The 19,484-nt window shown below is 44.2% G+C and overlaps 1 long non-coding RNA gene across 1 annotated transcript; it reads right to left on the reverse strand.

Moving 5' to 3' along the window:
- Positions 1–15,022: 15,022 nt before the first annotated feature.
- On the reverse strand, positions 15,023–19,393 carry LOC115476580. The gene is made up of 2 exons (XR_003943203.1): positions 19,314–19,393; positions 15,023–15,320 (listed from the first exon to the last, which is right to left on the reverse strand). It is a non-coding gene; the product is annotated as an uncharacterized LOC115476580 (long non-coding RNA).
- Between the last annotated feature and the right edge of the window lie 91 nt (positions 19,394–19,484).

Consider the following 19,484-nt stretch of genomic DNA (forward strand, 5'->3'; position numbering starts at 1 on the left):
TGGAACTGTGACTTAAAATTCAAATGAAAATGCTTGCGATATAAAATGAAAAAAGGACAAACAGCACCTGACAATAAGAATTCACTTTTTGATATTCTTGGCACAGTCCATGCTGACTTATCTGGGCAGTGTTGAAGCCTATACAAAAATGATCAGAATCACTGACTGAAACCTTGATTTCTGAAAGCTAAGAGAGAAGTCGAACAGATACTGATAAAACAAGCAGAGCTATCCTTTTTCTCAACTCTGCCAATAGCCACTCTCCAAAACGTAAATTAAGAAACAACCTTTGCAAATTGGATGCTGTATAAAACACTTATTTGTAGTAAATCATTTATAATTTCTATGGGATGGACATCTTTTCATTTCACAAACAATGAATAGCCAGACTGACATCATAAACTAATAGCCGAATGCTGTATTTTTCATATTATATACAAATGTACACTATAGTAATCCATATTATGCTCCATGAACAGGACAATATTTTTTGTGTGACAACACAGTCCTCCAGGAGCACTGGAAAACAAGATAATGGGGTTGATGTATAATCTTCTATTGAAAGTGAAATGAATGACTATGTTTAGCAAAACAATTAAGCATGTTATCTGTTTTTCTCCTACTGTCTCCTTTGCTTCACCTACCTATGTTTTGCCTCAGTAGTTTTACAACATAGAGATGTAAATCACTTTAATAGGCTTTTCCACAAATTAAAATTCCGCTTTATTAAACACCATAATTTGGTGTGAATTATATGCCTGATCTACCAATCAAATTCACTATTTCAGGACTGTCAACACGTGTTAAACCCAACCTGAAGCTACCCAGCAAAAAGCATGATCAGTGATCAATCACAAGGAAATGAAGCATTGAATCCCAGTAAAACAGGGGATTCAATATATAATTATAAAACTCTTCAAGGGTAAGGTCAGGAATATTACAAGAATTTGGGGCCCTTTTACTAAAGGGTGTTAAGTTCTTAACACGGTTAGCACACACGAACAGGCTACTGCAAAACATACTAAAGCATTTTGTGGTATATTTGCTTGTTTGCGTACAGTAACTTCTATATTACCTATTTTCTGAAAATATTTTTAGAAGGGGGTATGTCATGGGCAGAGAGTAGGAGTTCCCACATTATGCAGGTAGCGCATTAGATTTAGCACATGCTAACTGGATAATGCAGGGTTAACGTGGGAACACTTACTGCCTCCTAAATAAGAGGCAGTAAGTGCTCTCACATTACTTTTTTTGCAGTTATTGTACACCGAGAACATTAGCACAGATTTACAATAACGCTGCATTAAGGGGGGATTCATCAAGCAGCTCTAGGGCCGTAACACACATTATTTAGCCCTAATGCCGCTTTTCTAAAAATATCACAGCGATATTTAACTTGCCGCAGGTGACTGAATAATAAGGTGCAAAATATGCAAATGCATGGTAAGCTAAGTTTATCTTGGAACTGAACTGAAATACTTTTGAACTGAGGGCCAAGCCCGGTCAATTGTGCTGCATTTTGAAGAAAGGGCTCCCTAATGACTAAAGAATTGAGGATATTTAATATCCGAGTCTTTTGATTGATATGTATTTCCTTATTCTTTACTGTGTTCTTCTCTCTCCTTACACACATCTTTCCTTGCTATAAAACTAATCCACTCCCCTGGATTTTATATAGGTCGCCCAAAGCTGGGTCTGGAATTTGCAACTCAATTGATTAATAGGTGATAAGCACAAATTAGGAACTTAATTAGCATGAACAAGCACTTAACTGGAACTGCGCGCGGACCTCCTCTGTGCGCTATTCTTTAACATGGCACCTAACTTATACTGCAAGCAACCAAAAAGGTGGCATGTCCGTGAAAGGGACCTGGGCAGCATGGGCATTCCCCAAAGCTAGACACCATGATGCCAAACTTACGCCTGATAGAACCCTTTTTAGATTACTGACTTCACAAAGATCTTCCCGGCCCCATGGACAGAATCGAGCCTTGTATGAACTAAGGGCCCTGTTTACTAAGCCGCGCTGTACGCTCACTAGCGTTTTTACCATGCACCTTAGTAAACAGTGACTCAAATTTAGCAACCTATGACACAATCTTACACAGAAGCAAAAAATAAAAAAAATAAACGCTAACAAATAAATACAAAATACGATCTTTTATTGGCCTCAACTACTACAGCAAATACTGGGCTATAATGACGTTAGTGCAAGTTAGCTGTTAGTAAATGACCCCTTTTATGTTATGAAGTGTCTAAGCAATTTGATTTTGAAGATCTTACATTCTTGGATAATTCTAAATTTATCTTTCAGTATCGTTGTCAAAAGGTTATCGATACAGCAGTCTGGTCTCAAAATATATTCCTTCAGTGGAGATTTTGCTCTGCATGTCTTTGTTATGTTAGAATACAAGTGTAGATTTATTTTTGTATTAGCTTCTAGACTTTTTTTGTTAATGTTGCACCTCTTCAAATTTTGGGGCCCTTTTACTACAGCTTAGTGTATGTAACAGACATTAGCGTGCACTGAGTGCTACGTGGCCCATAGGTGTAAAATAGGACATGCATCATTTAGCACGCTAAGCTTTAGTAAAAGGGTCCCTTTGTTCTTTGAATAATATATACTGTAACTTGTCAGAATAGAGGAAATCATCGAGTGGTCAGAGCAGCAGGCTCAGATCCGCAGTTCAAATCCTGTATTTCTAACAGGCTCATTTCACTAAGGGCGTCTTTTACTAAGGCGAGCTCACGTTTTAAGCGCGCGCTAAAACTGTGGGCGCGTTAAACGGTACAGACGCCCATAGGAATGCACTGGCGTCTCTAATGTTTAGCGCGACCACAATTTTAGCGCGCACCAAAAACATGAGCGCACTTTAGTAAAAGGCCCTCTTTTTTTTTTTTTAATGTTTAAACTGTTTTATTGATGTCACAGTCAATAACAAATATAGTCAATAAACATTTACTTAAGCCAAGTCTTTGTCTGTTTTGTTTCTTAACATAATCATATCTAAAGTGTCATCAAAAGTTTTAAAGGTACCCTTCCCCTTCCCCCCACCCCCCTTCCCCCCCTATACCTGAACTGTATAATTCTCATATCACCATTAATCAATAAACATATATATCATTAACTTTCCTTCCCTTCCTTTCCCGTGAGTGTGTTCACCAATAAACTACGAGCTCTGCTTGATAGAGCCTGTACATATGGTTCCCAGACTTCCCAAAACCGTTGTCTACTTCTAGGGCTACTGGACATAGCACGTGCTTCCATTCGCACCAGGGAGTGAAGCGAGCTCCTCCATTGCCAGAAGGATGGTCCTATATCTTGTGTCCAATGTTGTAATATACATTGCTTCCCAACAATTAGTACCTTATAGATAAATAGACTTTCTTTATGTCGCATTATTGACCCTTGTCCCCTTAGTCCAAGCACAACAGTTTTAGTCTCTAGCCGAAGCTTCCTGTGCAGCAAGGCCTCACAATATTCCAGCACTGGACCCCAAAATTTTTGTATAACCAGACATCCCCAGAACATGTGATACAGTGTTGCTCTCTGAAAATTACATTTACTGCAATGTGTTTCTTGCAATCTACCTGCGTAATAAGCCTGTATGGGAGAAAAATACGCTCTCATAATGATTCTAAATTGTATCTCCCTATATCTGGCACTAGCCACTTTATGTACTATCTCCTTTAGTGATTGGACTATATCTCCACTGCTGATCTCTACCTTTAAATCCTCAGACCATCGTCTTGCCACTGCTTCATAACTACGATGCTTGGCAATCAAGCTTAGCTGTTTATACAGTGTGGACACCGTAGTCTGTTCTCTTCCCTGAGGCAAAAACAAATTCACCAGCAACTCATACATCCCTCTATCACATTTTTCTCTAAGTAATTTCTCAATATAGCTGTGGATCTGGCAGTAAGCATACCATGTCACGTTCTCTACTCCCACCAAGTCCTCTAAAGCCTCTCTTGATATAATCTTTCCCGTATCTTGCATAACATCTGCCACTAATACCACTCCCTCCTGTGCCCACTTAATGAATTTCGGGTAAGCATTCCCTGGTTCGAATGCTCCATTTCCTACTAGTGGGAGGAGGTCCGTACATCGTGGGTTCTTATTTAATCTCCTCAATATGTACTGCCATATACATCTCATTGGGTGCAATAAAATATGATGTTTCCATTCCTTTGGTAACATTTTACTCTCAACGTGCATCATATAATAGGGATGATATGGTCTAAACAATGCACACTCAGTATTCCATGCCGTATGCTCTTCTGTTTCCATAATCCAATCTGCTAAGTGTCTAGCTAAACAGGCCCAATTATATTGTTTAATGTCAGGCAACCCCAGGCCTCCCTCTGTTCTTTTCCCATAGAGATATTCCAATTTAACTTTAGCCTTTTTCCCACTCCAACAGAACCTAGTCAACAGGCCTCGAATCTTCTTTATATCTTTAGTCTGTAAAACTAGTGGCAACTGTCTTAATACATAGAGCCATTTTGGAAAAAGTATCATCGTAAATAAACCCACTCGCCCACTTAAAGTTAAGGGTAGTCCCTCCCATATTGCTAGTTTGTGGCGCGTATATTGCAATAACTTATCAATATTCTGTCTATATAATCTACTCGGATCACTTGTTAGAGTTATGCCTAGGTATTTAAATTCCTTGTTCGCCCATCTCAGTGGGAACCTACCCTTCCATTTCTCCCTTACCTGATTAGTTGTGGGCAATCCCTCTGACTTTTGGAAATTCAATTTAAATCCCGAAAAGGCCCCATATTCTTCAAAAACCTCCATCAATACCGGTAGCGAGCTCTCCGGTCTAGTTAGATGAACCAAAATGTCATCGGCAAACGCCGAGATCTTAAATTCTCTGGTTCCCAGATTTATACCTTCAATCTCAGGGTTATCTATGATTTCCCTGACCAACGGGTCTAGCGTAATAGCAAACAGTAAAGGGGACAGAGGGCATCCCTGTCTGGTACCTCTATTAATTATAAAATTTCGAGAGTACGCTCCATTAACCAGCACTCTCGCCATAGGGTTCTTATATAATATAGAGATTGCTTGTGTAAAGAAGCCTTCCAATCCGTACGCTCTTAATGAAGCGAACAGGAACTCCCACTCTACTCGATCAAACGCCTTTTCGGCGTCGAAGCTAATCAATAGGGAATCTCTACCCCCTCTGCACACATTCTCTATTGATGCCAATATCAGTCTAATATTTTTCCCACTCTGTCTCCCTTGTATAAATCCCACCTGAGGAGTTGCAACTATGCTGGGAAGCACTTTTGCCAATCTCGAGGCCAGTATTTTTGCTAGCAGCTTAGCTTCATAACTAATCAGTGAAATTGGTCTGTATGAGTCTGGTATAGTTGGATCCCTCTCAGGTTTTGGAAATACCACTATATCCGCAAGTCGCAAAGACTGTGGAAGTTCCCCTAATTCAACTGATCTATTAAAGGCTTTAGTTAAGGGACCTCCTATGTCCTGCATTAATATTTTATAGAATTCAGCCCTATATCCATCTGGCCCCGCAGCTTTATGTAAAGCACTAGCTTTAATTTCTTTAAGGACCTCCTCAGTCTCAATCGGTGTATTTAGCGCCCTTTTCTGTTGTTCTGAGATCTTTGTCTTGTTGATATTCTCTAAATATATGTCAGGGTCTAAATCATCTTCGTCTTTTTTGGCATATAGCCTAGCATAATAATCTTTAAATACTTCTCGTATCTCTGTATCATCATGTACTAGGTTCCCCCTCTGTGTCTTGACCGCCAGCACTCTCCTCTGCCCCTTCGCCTTCCTCACCAGCCCTGCCATCAGCTTCCCTGGTTTATTTCCAAATCTATGCAATTGATATCTATAATATTCAACAGATTTACTGGCTCGCTGATGTAGCAGTTCATTTAAATTTACCTGAGTGGCTAACAATTGCTCTCGGATATGATTTGCTGCCCCTTGTCCATATGCCCTCCTCAATTGCACCAACTGTTCCCCCAATCTAATGATCTCCCGATCTCTCTGTTTTTTCTTTCTGACACTGTATGCTATAATCTCTCCTCTTAACACAGCCTTCCCAGCCTCCCAGAACAATATTGGTGTATCAGTATGAGCTGCATTGTACAGTGCATATTCCTCCCATTTTCTCCTAATATATGGTCTGAAATCCTGATCATAATACAGATCCAAGGGAAATATCCATCTAAGCTGTCTGCTTTGTGAATTCAGATCTTTAAATTCAATAGATATTGCCGCATGATCCGATATTATCGTAGGATCAATTGCTGCCTCCATGATATCTGCAAAGCTGTCTTCATCTATCAGTATGTAGTCTATTCGTGATTGCGTGTGGTGAGCTCTAGAATAGTGCGTATAATCTTTGGTATTTGGGTTAAGAACCCTCCACACATCAACCACTCCCAGAGCTCCACATATCAAATTGATACCTTTATCCATCTCCCCTCTCGCACCTGCTACATTATGTGATTTATCCATGGTGGGATCTGCTACTACATTGAAATCACCCCCAATTATCTTCTTCGAAACATTAAATTGCTGCATCTTACTTATGAGAGTATGGAAGAATTTCTTACTGTACACATTAGGGGCATATATGTTACTAATGAGGTAGGCTGTGTTATTCACCTTGACCTGTGCCAGAATGTATCTCCCTTCAGAATCAATACACAGCTGCCCCACCTCAACCTGGAGTGATTTATGGAACAATATCACTACCCCAGCCTTCTTCCCCACCGCAGGGGTCTCCAATACTGTCCCCACCCACCAGGTTTTGAGCTTAAGATGCTCCTGAGACGATAGATGTGTCTCCTGGAGGAGTGCTATATCTGCTCTTTTCTTTTTGAGACTATGTAATATTTTCTTTCTCTTAATGGGAGATGTGATACCTCCCACATTCCAGGAGTATATCCTTAATCCCATCAGTCTCCTAAATCTCGCTCATGCATCAACCAATATTCCACATCCACATAAGGGCAGTCATGGTGTCCCAGCAGCACCACTCCTACTATTTGTTCAAGCAGCCGCTCATCATTCAACTCACTCATATTTCTCTTCTGACTCCATGTATCTAATTGAGAATCTGTTAGCCAAGTTCTATATGTCTCCCTATCTCCCATCCCCCCCTCCCTCCCTCCCATCTCCCATCCTTCAAATCCTCCTTCCCTCCCTCCTGTTCAAAGAACTAGTCACTTATTAACACCTGCATTCACCCTGCAGTTATCATTTACCCCTCCGACTCTTCTCAGTCCTAACGACCTACTCATTCACAAATTAACAGGTCACTTTTCATATACCAGTCTTTGATCATCTTCTGTTGCAACCACCTTTCAATAGTTCAGCATACTGTGCTGTGTTTCAGTTCTGTGTGGTCTTTCAGCCTTATTTGCATTCCGCCTCTCCATGCTCGTACGACCTTGAAATTCCATATTATATTCCACAGTCCATGTCTGTTTCCCCTATTGTCATCTATGTATTGTATCGTCAATAAGATCCCATATATTCAAGCATTGAGCATGTCTAATTAAATCTCTGTTTCATCATTCAATGTTCAATCTTTGAGAGATCATAATGTTTCCCAAGGGTGGTTTTCCATAGCAAAATAGTTTCAATTAAACCTCTGTCCTGTAAAGCTCCAGAAAAAGCTTCTGTAATTATATCCTTCCTCTTAGAGGGTCTATTCACCCCCTTGTTGTTGAATGTATGCTTTAGCTGCTTCAACTGTGTCAAACAATTTGGTGACTCCATTGATCGTGAGGCGCAGCTTAGCCGGATATAGGAGCGCAAATTTTATTTTTCTATTGAAAAGGTCCGTACATATAGGTGCGAAGGACTTCCTCCTCGCCTGCACCTGCTGGGAATAATCCTGCAAACACAGGATCTTCTTATCTTGGTAGGTGAGGGTATTGCCTCCTCTTATCGCTTCCAGAATATGTTGTTTATGTCGAAAGTTCAGAGATTTTAGTATGACTACTCGCGGCCTGTTCTCATGCTGTCTCGGAGGCCCAACTCTATGAGCCCTTTCAATACAAAAACTCTGTAATTTGTCCTCTAAGTGCAACGATTTCGGCAGCCAATCCTCCAAAAAGGTGGGCAGATCTTTATCCATGAGCGATTCTGGAAGCCCAACCAGACGCAGGTTATTTCGCCTGCTCCTATTCTCCATATCATCGATCTTTGTCTCCAGATCCTGTACTCTCCGCTCCAATTTCTTGTTGATCTCTTTCTGCGCCCCTACCGTCTCCTCCATCTCTGAAATCCGCTGTAAACCTTCATCTAGCTCCATATTTATACTATCAATACGCTCATGAGCTTCCTCCGTCCGATCGAGCAATTGCTGAAGTTTTTTGTCCAGCGCAGCTTCGACCGCCGCTGTAACCTCGGCCGTGATTTCCGTCAGCCATGCGGATCCCACCGCAAATTCTCCGGGATCTCGCTGGTCGGCCATCTTATTTTCTGGCAGTTTCGATTTGTCTCGCTCTCTCCTCACCGATTTCGCTGCCATTCTATGTTTCTCCACTCGATCTCCACTCGCCAATCGCTCTCCCACCGATTATGAGTAAAAATGTGGCGTTTCGCTCCTTGGGTAAGTCAAATTATCTGATTTCCGGGTGAATGTGCGCGGAGCCAGCTTTCCAGCGTCAGCCCTGCACCATGGCGTCACGTGACCGTAAAAGGCCCTCTTATAAGCTACCTCTCCTTATGAAGACATCCAGGGTAAGTTATGTAAAAAGCAAGTAAAAATTACAATATAAAACAACAAATTCAGAGAAATACATACAGAAGAAAAATGCACATCAGATGGTCCTCCACCCAGTTCTCTCTGCTTCCACTTTTTATAAAGGCTTAAAAACTTGTGACCCTGAGCAAGTTGCTTAGATCTACATTGCTTCAGGCATACAACTTGGTCATTTTAAGAAAATGGTGTAAAAATCCTGTAAGGTGTGATTATTCACCTTTTAAAAACAAAGTTAAAGGTGAGTTACAGGTACAGTAGGACTTATTCTACATAAGAAGGCTTACAATGTAAGGGAGAATCCAAAATGAGGAAACTTTGGTCTGCAAAAGATGGTTTTTGGGGACTGCTAGGCACCTTTTACAATGTACTACTACTACTTAACATTTCTAAAGCGCTACTAGGGTTACGCAGCGCTGTACAATTTAACATAGAGGGACAGTCCCTGCTCAAGGAGCTTACAATCTAAAAGACAAGTGAACAGTCAGTCCGAAAGGGGCAGTCAAATTGGGGCAGTCTGGATTACTGAACGGTAAGAGTTAGGTGCCGAACGCAGCATTGAAGAGGTGGGCTTTAAGCAAAGACTTGAAGATGGGCAGGGAGGGGGCTTGGCGTAAGGGCTCAGGAAGGTTGTTCCAAGCATGGGGTGAGGCGAGGCAGAATGAGCGGAGCCTGGAGTTGGCGGTGGTGGAGAAGGGTACTGAGAGGAGGGATTTGTCCTGTGAACGGAGGTTTCGGGTGGGAACGTAAGGGGAGATGAGGGTAGAAAGGTAGTGAGGGGCAGCAGACTGAGTGCATTTGTAGGTAAGGAGAAGCTTGAATTGAATGCGGTATCTGATTGGAAGCCAGTGAAGTGACCTGAGGAGAGGGGTGATATGAGTATATCAGTTCTGGTGGAATATAAGACGTGCAGCAGAGTTCTGAACAGATTGAAGAGGGGATAGGTGGCTAAGTGGGAGGCCAGTGAGGAGTAAGTTGCAGTAGTCAAGGCGAGAGGTAATGAGAGCGTGGACGAGAGTTCGGGTGGTGTGTTCAGAGAGGAAAGGGCGAATTTTGCTGATGTTAAAGAGGAAGAAGCGACAGGTCTTGGCTATCTGCTGGATATGCGCAGAGGAGAGGGAGGAGTCAAATATAACTCCGAGGTTGCGAGCAGATGAGACGGGGAGGATGAGGGTGTTATCAACTGAGATAGAAAGTGGAGAAAGAGGAGAAGTGGGTTTTGGTGGAAAGACGATGAGCTCGGTCTTGGACATGTTCAGTTTCAGGTGGCAGTTGGACATCCAGGCAGCAATGTCAGATAAGCAGATACCTTTGCCTGGGTCTCAGCGGTGATGTCTGGTGTGGAGAGATACAGCTGGATGTCATCAGCATAGACATGATACTGGAAATCATGAGATGAGATCAGGGAGCCCAGGGAAGAGGTGTAGATTGAGAAGAGAAGGGGTCCAAGGACAGATCCCTGGGGAACGCCAACAGATAGCGGGATGGGGGTGGAGGAAGATCCATGAGAGTGAACTCTGAAGGTGCGGTGGGAGAGATAGGAGGAGAACCAGGAGAGGACAGCACCCTGGAACCAAAATGAGGACAGTGTGGCAAGAAGTAAATCATGATTGACCGTGTCAAAAGTGGCAGATAGATCGAGGAGGAGGATGGAGTAGTGGCCTCTGGATTTGGCAAGGAACAGGTCATTACAGTCTTTAGAGAGTGCTGTTTCTGTCGAGTGTAGAGGGCGAAAACGGGATTGAAGTGGATCAAGGATTGCATGAGAGGAGAGAAAATCAAGGCAGCGGCTGTGAACAGTACGCTCAAGTATTTTGGGGAGGAAGGGTAGGAGGGAGATGGGGCGGTAGTTGGAGGGACAGGTAGAGTCAAGTGATGGTTTTTTGAGGAGAGGTGTGACTACGGCGTGCTTGAAGGTGTCAGGGACAGTTGCAGTGGAGAGAGAGAGGTTGAGGATATGACAAATGGAGAGGGTGACAGTATGAGAGATGACATTAAGTAAGTTGGTGGGGATGGGATCAGAAGAGCAGGTGGTGCATTTCAAGGAGGAAAGAAGGCGAGCGGTTTCTTCCTCGGTGATGTCAGGAAAGGAGGAGAAAGAGGCCTGGGTTTGTTGGTTGAGGGAGAGGGTTGACGGGTGAAGAGGAGATGGCTTGGTAGTGAACTCAAGGTTGATCTTTTGCACCTTGTCGCGGAAGTAATTTAGCCAGTGATTGAGGAGAGAGCGAGGGGGTGGGGGGTGGGAGCGGAGGGCACTTTGAGGAGGGAGTTAAGGGTGGCGAAGAGACTACGGGGGTTGGAGCTGAGAGAATTGGTCAATTGGGTGTAATAGTCCTGTTTGGCAAGGAATAGGGAGGAGTGAAAGGAGGATAGCATGAATTTGTAGTGAAGGAAGTCTGAATGGTGCGAGATTTCCTCCACAGGCGTTCAGCAGATCGGACGCAGGAGCGACGACAACGGATGCAAGGGGTCAGCCAAGGCTGGGGATTAGTACGCTTTGTGGGACGGGAGGTGGATGGTGCGAGGGTGTCCAGAGCAGAGGAGAGAGTGGCATTGTAGGCGGAGACAGCCTTGTCGACAGACTCGGAGGACATGACGGAGGGGAGGAGATTAGAAATACTAGAGGATAGGGTGGGAGGGTCAATAGCCTGGAGATTCCTGGAGGTAGTGGTTAAAGTTGGACGGGGCTGAGGGGGGGGGGGGGGGGTGAAGAAGAGTGAAGGTGATTAGGTGATGATCAGAGAGAGGAAGAGCTGAGGCGTGGAAATTGGAGGGAGAGCCAGAAGAGGAGAGGACGAGGTCAAGACAATGGCCGTCTCAGTGAGTAGGGGTGGTGGAGCATAGCTGGAGGTTGAAGGAGGATGTTAGAGTGAGGAACTGAGAAGCGTGAGGGTCGGATTGGTCATCAACGTGTATGTTAAAGTCTCCGAGAATGAGGGACGGAGATGAGGGTTCAAGAAAGACGGAAAGCCAGGCATCAAAGTCGGTGAGGAAGGAAGAGAGGGATTTATTAGGGGGGCAGTAAATGACTGCCACTCTGAGTGGCAATGGGTAGAATAGCCGGATGGAGTATGCTTCAAAGGATGAGAAGCAGTGAGACTGCGGTAGGAGGAGGGGTTGGAAACTACAGGAGGGCGAGAGTAGTAGCCCGACGCCTCCACCGCGGCCAAATGGGCGGGGAGTGTGGGAGAAGAGATAACCTCCATGACAAAGGGCCGCGACTGAGGCAGAGTTGTCAGGGGAGAGCCAGGTTTCAGTTAGGGCGAGCAGTTGAAGGGAACGAGAGATGAAGAGATCGTGGGTGAAGGGCAGTTTGTTGCAGACCGAGTGGGCATTCCACAAGGCACATGAGAAGGAGAGGGGAGGAGGAGGGGAATAGAAACGAGATTGGAGACATTACGGAATCGTTTGCATGGATAGGACAGGTGAGGGGGACCTGGATTAGGATTAATGTCTCCCGCAGATAGCAGGAGGAGGAGCAAGAGAGTGCAGAGGGTGGGGGAGGTCCGGCGACGAAGACGGGGTGCACTTAGGAGGAATGGTGATGGGTTAATGGCAGGAAGGAAGTGTGGTTAAGAGCTAGGAAGGAGGAGGGGGACAAGAGAGATGGTGAGGGATGGGGGTGAATAGGGCATTGCCGTAGCGAGTAGGATGGGAGGGGACATGGGTGGGCAATGAGTTCCTGCGGTAGACAGCGGTAGGGGGAGGGGAAAAAGATTAGGAAGGGACAGGGCAAGGAAGAGAATGTGGACAGGGGCCATAAGTAGTGATTGCGGTGTAACAGGTGTATGTGTAGTGACTGAGGTGAGAAGCAGATAGATAGAGCGGAAAAACTGGATTGGAGGCTTGGAATTGATGGACTAGGGAGCAGGTAAGTCAATGTAAGGGCCTGATTTAGTAATGTGTATTATCCATCTGATAAATGTACTTATTTTGATATTAGGATTTATGAAGAAATTTACCCAAGCAGTGTACAATAGGTATAGTTTTATATAAAACATTGCATTTAATTGCATCTCTCTCTTTCTTATCCCTGCTGCCCACAAGCAGCAAGCTGTGAATGGCTAATTAGGCTGCTTCAAACGTGACGGTTTAGGAAGTCTTACCCCCCCCCCCCCCTTTCATAGACCTGAGCACACCCCTCCTAAAGCACACCCAGACCCAAATGGTCCTGCTGGACAGGGGTTCCAAACACAGACTCATTATGCCAAAGCCCCAACAATCTAGCTACAGCCAGGACCTAGTCTGATTCTCATTCAGATCCAAAGCCAGATCAATCAAGTGTCTATGGCAGGACTGGAACCTATGAAACACAGGTTCAAAGAGATAGCATTAGAGAGTTGCCTTGTTCCTCCAGGTTCTAACATGACAGGAAAAATACCGCAGATGCGCTTCAAGCTATACTAACAGCTGCAGGGACGGGAATGAGCAATTGAAATGAAGAGGGTTGGTGAAACAGTAGTTTTGCTGTGGAAAGTGGTGTAAAAAGGTTATGGTATATAAGGTCCTAAAGATTAAAAGTTCTTATAATTCACTACAGTTCAGAGATGAAAGAGCAAGGGCTACTTAACAAGTCAAAAGAAAACCAATGTTTATCAACCTTTAGTAGGTATCTGCCTTATTCATTTCTTTTTATGTATTTATTGGGCTTGTATTTATTGGGCTTTATTAACCGCCTTTATGAAGAGATTCACCCAAAGCAGTGTACAGCAGGTATAGTTTAACATAAAACTTATAATTTTATTAACAGCACAACAATAGTAAAATAACCAAGAACAAACATAAATACAATAGAGGTAAACTTGAAAACAGTAAATTGAAACCTAATAATAGAACTTTCGTGAAACAGTATCAAAAATATACACATTTAACAGGACAGGAATTCAAATACCAGAGATATAATACAGTGTTAGCATAATATTAATGATGCATTAGAACATTCAACTAACATAGATATGATGTTAGAGATTTTCTACAATACGGCTTACCATATAGCTGAGGGACCAAAAGCAGATATATGATGGGAACAAGATGCATTGTACAGAGTCAGTTGGGATAATTTTGTGGTTAGCTAAACTCAAGATAAGTTTGTTGGATAGTTAAGCAACAGATAAGGTACTAATCTAAGTTACAGTGCGTGTAGTTTAATGAGTTCTGAACAACAACAACAACAAAAAAAGACCCATTCCAGCTGGCTACACATTACCTGTGTAGATTATGCAAGCTAAAGCAAAGTAAGTAACTGCAAAAGCTTCCTTCAAGCTGGTAAAGTTCCACGGCAATCAGCTCTATCTAGAGAGCCAACCTGTCCTTGATCAGTCTCCTCACTGGGGTGGTGACAGACGAGCCATATGAATTTGTAACTTGACAGATTTTATACACATGGTTGAACATCCTTTAAAACTTCTGTCAAAACCATTGTCTAATTTCCCTGCAAACATATCCTATATAATAATTTGCACCTTCAACTTTCCATGGCTGGCTGGCTGCCTGGGTTCGTAACATCTCCTGACATCAGCCAGCCTCCAGCGTTCCATTCCCCCTCACTGTCCCGCCCTAGCGTCAAGACGTAATGATGTCAGAGGACGGAACAGTGAGGGGGAAGGGAACGCTGGAGGCAAGCTGACGTCAGGAGGGATGTTACGAATGGAACAGAAACCAGAACCAGCCAGCCAGAAAACGGTCGGGTACAAATCGAGGAGAGAATTGCGGGACATCGAGGGGAGAGAGGGAGGGGAAGGAGAGGGCAGAGGAGAATTGATGGACATGGATGGGGTGGCAGGACAGTAGAGAATCACGGGACACGGATAGGAGGGCAGGGAAGAGGAGAATCGCTGGACATGGAGGGGATGGGATGGGAGCGAAGAATCGATGGACATGAAGGGGAGGGCAGGGGAGAGAGAAAAAAAAAAGGTTAAATGACAGCCTTCCTAGGGCCTGTTTCATTGTTGAGGAAATGGGCATGGTTCCACTAGTAGTCAAATACGACTGCATGAAGTATTTTTTTCAATACTCCAGAGTCACCTTTACTAAAAGTGAATTTAATTTAATTTGGCATTGATAATCCGCTTTACCGACAGGTTCTAATAGGTGTAGATCCTCTTTAGATTAAAAACAGACACAAATCTTAAATGCTACCAGAACATACTGCTTTTTGTTAGTTAATTGTTGACCTATTTCTTCTCACTTTTCCGTCCTTGTTATTCTCCTAGTGTGGGGCCTGATGAATACTATTGAGGTACTTATTTTACTTTATTATGTGTAATTTCATTTAAGATAGTTTGTAGCTTTAGCATTTTTCTGTACAAGATTATTTTGTAATACTTGTACATAACTATAAAATTATCCACCTCTGCCTACACTGGCATCTGTGGAAGGTATTCATGCCTGTTCAATGTTGATCTTTTCACTAAGTTTTTCCCCATCTCCTTCTCCATGTATATCTGGTGCTCTTTCTCATAGCAAAGTCTGCACCATCCAACTGATGCACTCATCTGAGAAACACCAAGGCATTTTTTTGTTTTGTAAAATTCCAGAGATATTTGGCCTAGTCCATCACTTCCAGTGTTCCCGCAGGGCATCATAGAAAAGAAAGGAAAATGAATATTAAATTCAGACATCAAAAACACAATAGAAATATGTCCTAGTATAAACATTGCTGGATTTCTAGTTAACTAAACAAATGACTACTGAGTGCCAAATTCAGTGTCCTTTTAAATACTTGGCTTATGAACTTTAGCTGGCCATCAAAGCTTGTCTATATAATTTAACAAAGTTGAGGAATCTTTTTCATGCAAATGTCTTCTTCATCTAAGTGAAGCACTTCCATGGCCCCTTCCAATTTACATTCTGTTTAAGATTTACTTAAGCACGTTTGCAGTTGAAGGGTCCTGTTTACTAAGCCGCATTATAGGCACGTTAGCAAAATAAGAACATTATTATAATGCCTCAGTATTGCTGCATGGTGCCACCTCACCTTGAGTATTTTGGTTGCCGTATCTCAAAAAAGATATAGTGGAATTAGAAAAGGTTCAACTCACACTTCAATTTTCTAAAGACAAGTTATATGTTTAGTTGACTTTGGGGCTCATTTTCAGTAAGTGTTTTGAAAATACGACTCTATATATAGAGGCTCCTACAATAGCCCCCAGCATCGCACAAATGCTCTCACACTGAGAGTCCCATGCTCAAAATTTCACTGTAGAGTCCTCAGTCTATTGTGAAATAAGCACAAAAAAAGAGCCACAGCATGCTCAAACTAATGAGCATGCAAATTACTGCCATGCTAAAACTGTGGCAGTAAACTGCTGCTTAGCGCTAAATGCCGTCGAATGCTAGTCCTCAACCTGTGCCCCCACCCCATATTTTCCTGCCACCCCCCAAAACAACCCTGGTGTCTAGCAGCACCCACCCTGAAACCCTCTTCTGATCTGCCCAGTAGCCACTTGCTCCCTCTCCCCCCAATATTAAAAAAAAAAAATCCTAGGTGGTTTAATGGCCCCCCTCTGTCCCTGCCACACAAATTTCCTGGTAGTCTAGGGTCTTCATCAGCAGGGTCTGTTTACCATATAAGGGAAAACTAAATGGTAGACCAATGAGGTTTGGTAACAGGAGACAGTATCACCCTATCTGGCCCATTACATGGGCTGAAGCCAGTAGGATGAGCTTGCCACCCTATCAATTTCTTTATTTTGGGTGTACAAAGATGGCAGCAGCTGAATTGGGGAGAATTAAACTTCCTTGGGTGGAGACTGGCTTCAGCCTTGTGGGAAGCAGGACTGGTGGTTGGGAGGCAGGGATAGTGCTGGGCAGACTTATACGGTCTGTGCCAGAGCCAGTGGTGGGAGGCGGGGCTGGTGGGTGGGAGGCGGGGATAGTGCTGGGCAGACTTATACGGTCTGTGCCAGAGCCGGTGGTTGGGAGGCGGGGCTGGTGGTTGGGAGGCAGGGATAGTGCTGGGCAGACTTATATGGTCTGTGCCCTGAAGAACACAGGTACAAATCAAAGTAGGGTATACACAAAAAGTAGCACATATGAGTTATCTTGTTGGGCAGACTGGATGGATCATGCAGGTCTTTTTCTGCCGTCATCTACTATGTTACTATCGGGCTCAGAAACCTATGGAACATAGCCTCCCAAAGTGCTTTGAAAATATGCTTCTATGTTACATGTCGTCTTCTGTTATCAAACCTCCTTGTGGTAGACAGGCCCCACCAGATGACAGCACCCAGAGGCAGGCATGAGCAGGCATCGCCCCTGGGATAAGGTTGCAGGGTGGGCCCATTAGACTACCAGAGTTTTTTTTTAATGGGGGGGGGGGGGGGGGGGAGACCATTAGGCTATCGGGGGAGGGGGCTATTAGACCATCCAGGATCTTTTTTATTTAATATCCGGGGGCAAGGGATGCTTGGGTAGTGCAGGACTGATGCAGAAAGTAGTCCTGGACAGGGTAGTCAGGTGCTGCTAAACCCCCTCTCCTCTCAACCAGCCTTTCTATGATGCCCTGGACCTGGCAAAAATTTTCCTATTGAAGAAACTTTTTTTTTTTTAAAGCATGGATGCGGGGTGGATAATGACCGCATTAACATGCATTTAAATGCTATCTGTGATAATGGCTTCAGTGCGAGTCAATAGCGGTGCTGAAACCATTTGAGCTTTGCTCAACCAGTAAAACCAGGATAACACCGTGCTAATGCTTTGTGCTTTGGTTTTAACGTACAACTGATTCAAGTGCAACTATGTGCATGTACTCTAATGTAGACACATGTATAGCTGTGTACTTCATTAAAAAAAAAAATAGGCAAACTATGCACTCAAATGCAGACCTCTTAAAAGTACATATGCTCCTGCTGGTATTTGAAAATTTGCATATACATTCATACAATTTTATAGAAGCCATTCCCAGAGGTAGAACTTTCCTCGCATACAGAAAATGCTTTATGAAATTACATTCAAATTGGTTAAAAGGGAAAATAATTTTCAAGATCTCAACAGTAAAATAAAGCTACAGGGCATTGAAAGGTCTTGCATTTAGATTCAAAGGCAGCAAGTGTAGGAACGTATACTGCATGTGTAAGCCCATGCATGCATACATAAACTTCAGTGCAATGCAGGAGTCTAGATGCTTCACAGGTTCTTTACTGGTAATGTTCTTTCTCCTCCCAGGCACTCACCTATCATTCTTTCTCCTCCCCGGCTATCATTGCATCTCTCCCCCCCCCCCCCCCCCCCATGGCACAACTTCAGGCTAGACTGTTGCATGGGAACAGGGATAGCAGAAATCCTGCGGTTACTGTGGGGATCCTACGGGGATGGACCCAGGTCCCACGGGCTTCCTGCTAAAGTGTAGGCAAGCCTTTCCCCCACCAAGCCTCAGCCGTGGAAGTCTTGCAAGGCCACCGCTTCAAGTCTCAGCAGCCATCTTAAAGAAGGCAGGAAAGAATGGGGGATCTTTCCTGCCCCAAAGAGGCCACTAGACCACCAGGGTGCATTGAGGTACATCTGGGGAGGGCGTCCTGACTCCGAGGGGAGGTGGGTGGATAGAGTCATGGATGGGTGGGAGTGGGTTGTAAAAAGGGTGGAGTGTGGGTGCAGGGAGGGAAGGAGCTGGAAAAAAGATTGATAAGGGGGATGTACATGGAGGGAAAAAGGAGGAAATAAACGCATATGGGATGGAAGGGGATGGAGAGGAGGGGGAGGAAAGGGGGCCATGCTGTTCATGGATGTTTGCATTCTTGAAAATGTACATTCTTAAATTTTCTATTTGGAAATTTTGTACTTGGCAGAGTAAAATGCATTCATATTACTTTTACCAATATTTTCACTGCTTATAGAAGCTGGCTTTCTTGGGGGATGGGGAGTCAAGGTGACTGTGCAGCAGGGTCGGGGCTGGGTGGGCCAGCTGAGATTACTTAGGGCGGGGCAGGTTAGATTTTCACGGGAACGGGTCCCATGCAACTCTCTATTTCAGGCTTGATCCCCCACACACTGGGGGCACATTTTTAGATGGTGCCTTCTCATCCTCAGCAGTACCAGTTGCTCTGCTCACTCTCCCCCTTCCGCCGAATTCGCCGGATGAAGTGACCATTGCACACCGAGCCACTTCCTCTTTCTCCCGACTGTAGGGCCCCGCGGTTCACCTCCTGAGCAGTGGGTCCAATCCGGCAAAGCAGAAGGAAGTTACCCAACGTGCAGTGGTTCACGTTCTCCTCTTCTTGCCGCAGGAGCTCAAGGAGACAGAGAGTGAGCAGAGCTGCCATTATTGGAACACAAAGAGCGAATGGCTCCCTCCTTGTAGGTTACCGAGAGTATGTCTTGCACCCTCTTCCAGGCAGTTCCCAACAAACAAACAAAACAAAAAGGATGTCAACGAGGTCAAAACCGGCTTGATGCAACAACGTAACTAAGTGCGATGCGAGGCAAACCAGAGGAAGCAAACGCACAACCGATATCCCTCCCCTCGTTAATAACTCGCCCTCTCTTTAAACCCTACACCCCTCCTGCACTTACAGTCTGTTATCTTTCCGTGCCCGTCTCCCCCTCTTAGTTTACCTTCAAACTTTTTTTTTAAATCGCCTGTAGCACCAGCCATTCATCCTTCGCCGTCTCCCCCACCTCCCTTTCGCCGAGCTCTGACGTAACTTCCTTCTCTCAAAGCCCTACCGGAAACGGGAAGTCGCAAGAGAGGAGGCGGAACACCAACAGAAGTTGCGTCAGAGAGGG

This window comes from Microcaecilia unicolor, chromosome 8, assembly GCF_901765095.1.
Source record: "Microcaecilia unicolor chromosome 8, aMicUni1.1, whole genome shotgun sequence".
NCBI classification, from domain to species: domain Eukaryota; kingdom Metazoa; phylum Chordata; class Amphibia; order Gymnophiona; family Siphonopidae; genus Microcaecilia; species Microcaecilia unicolor.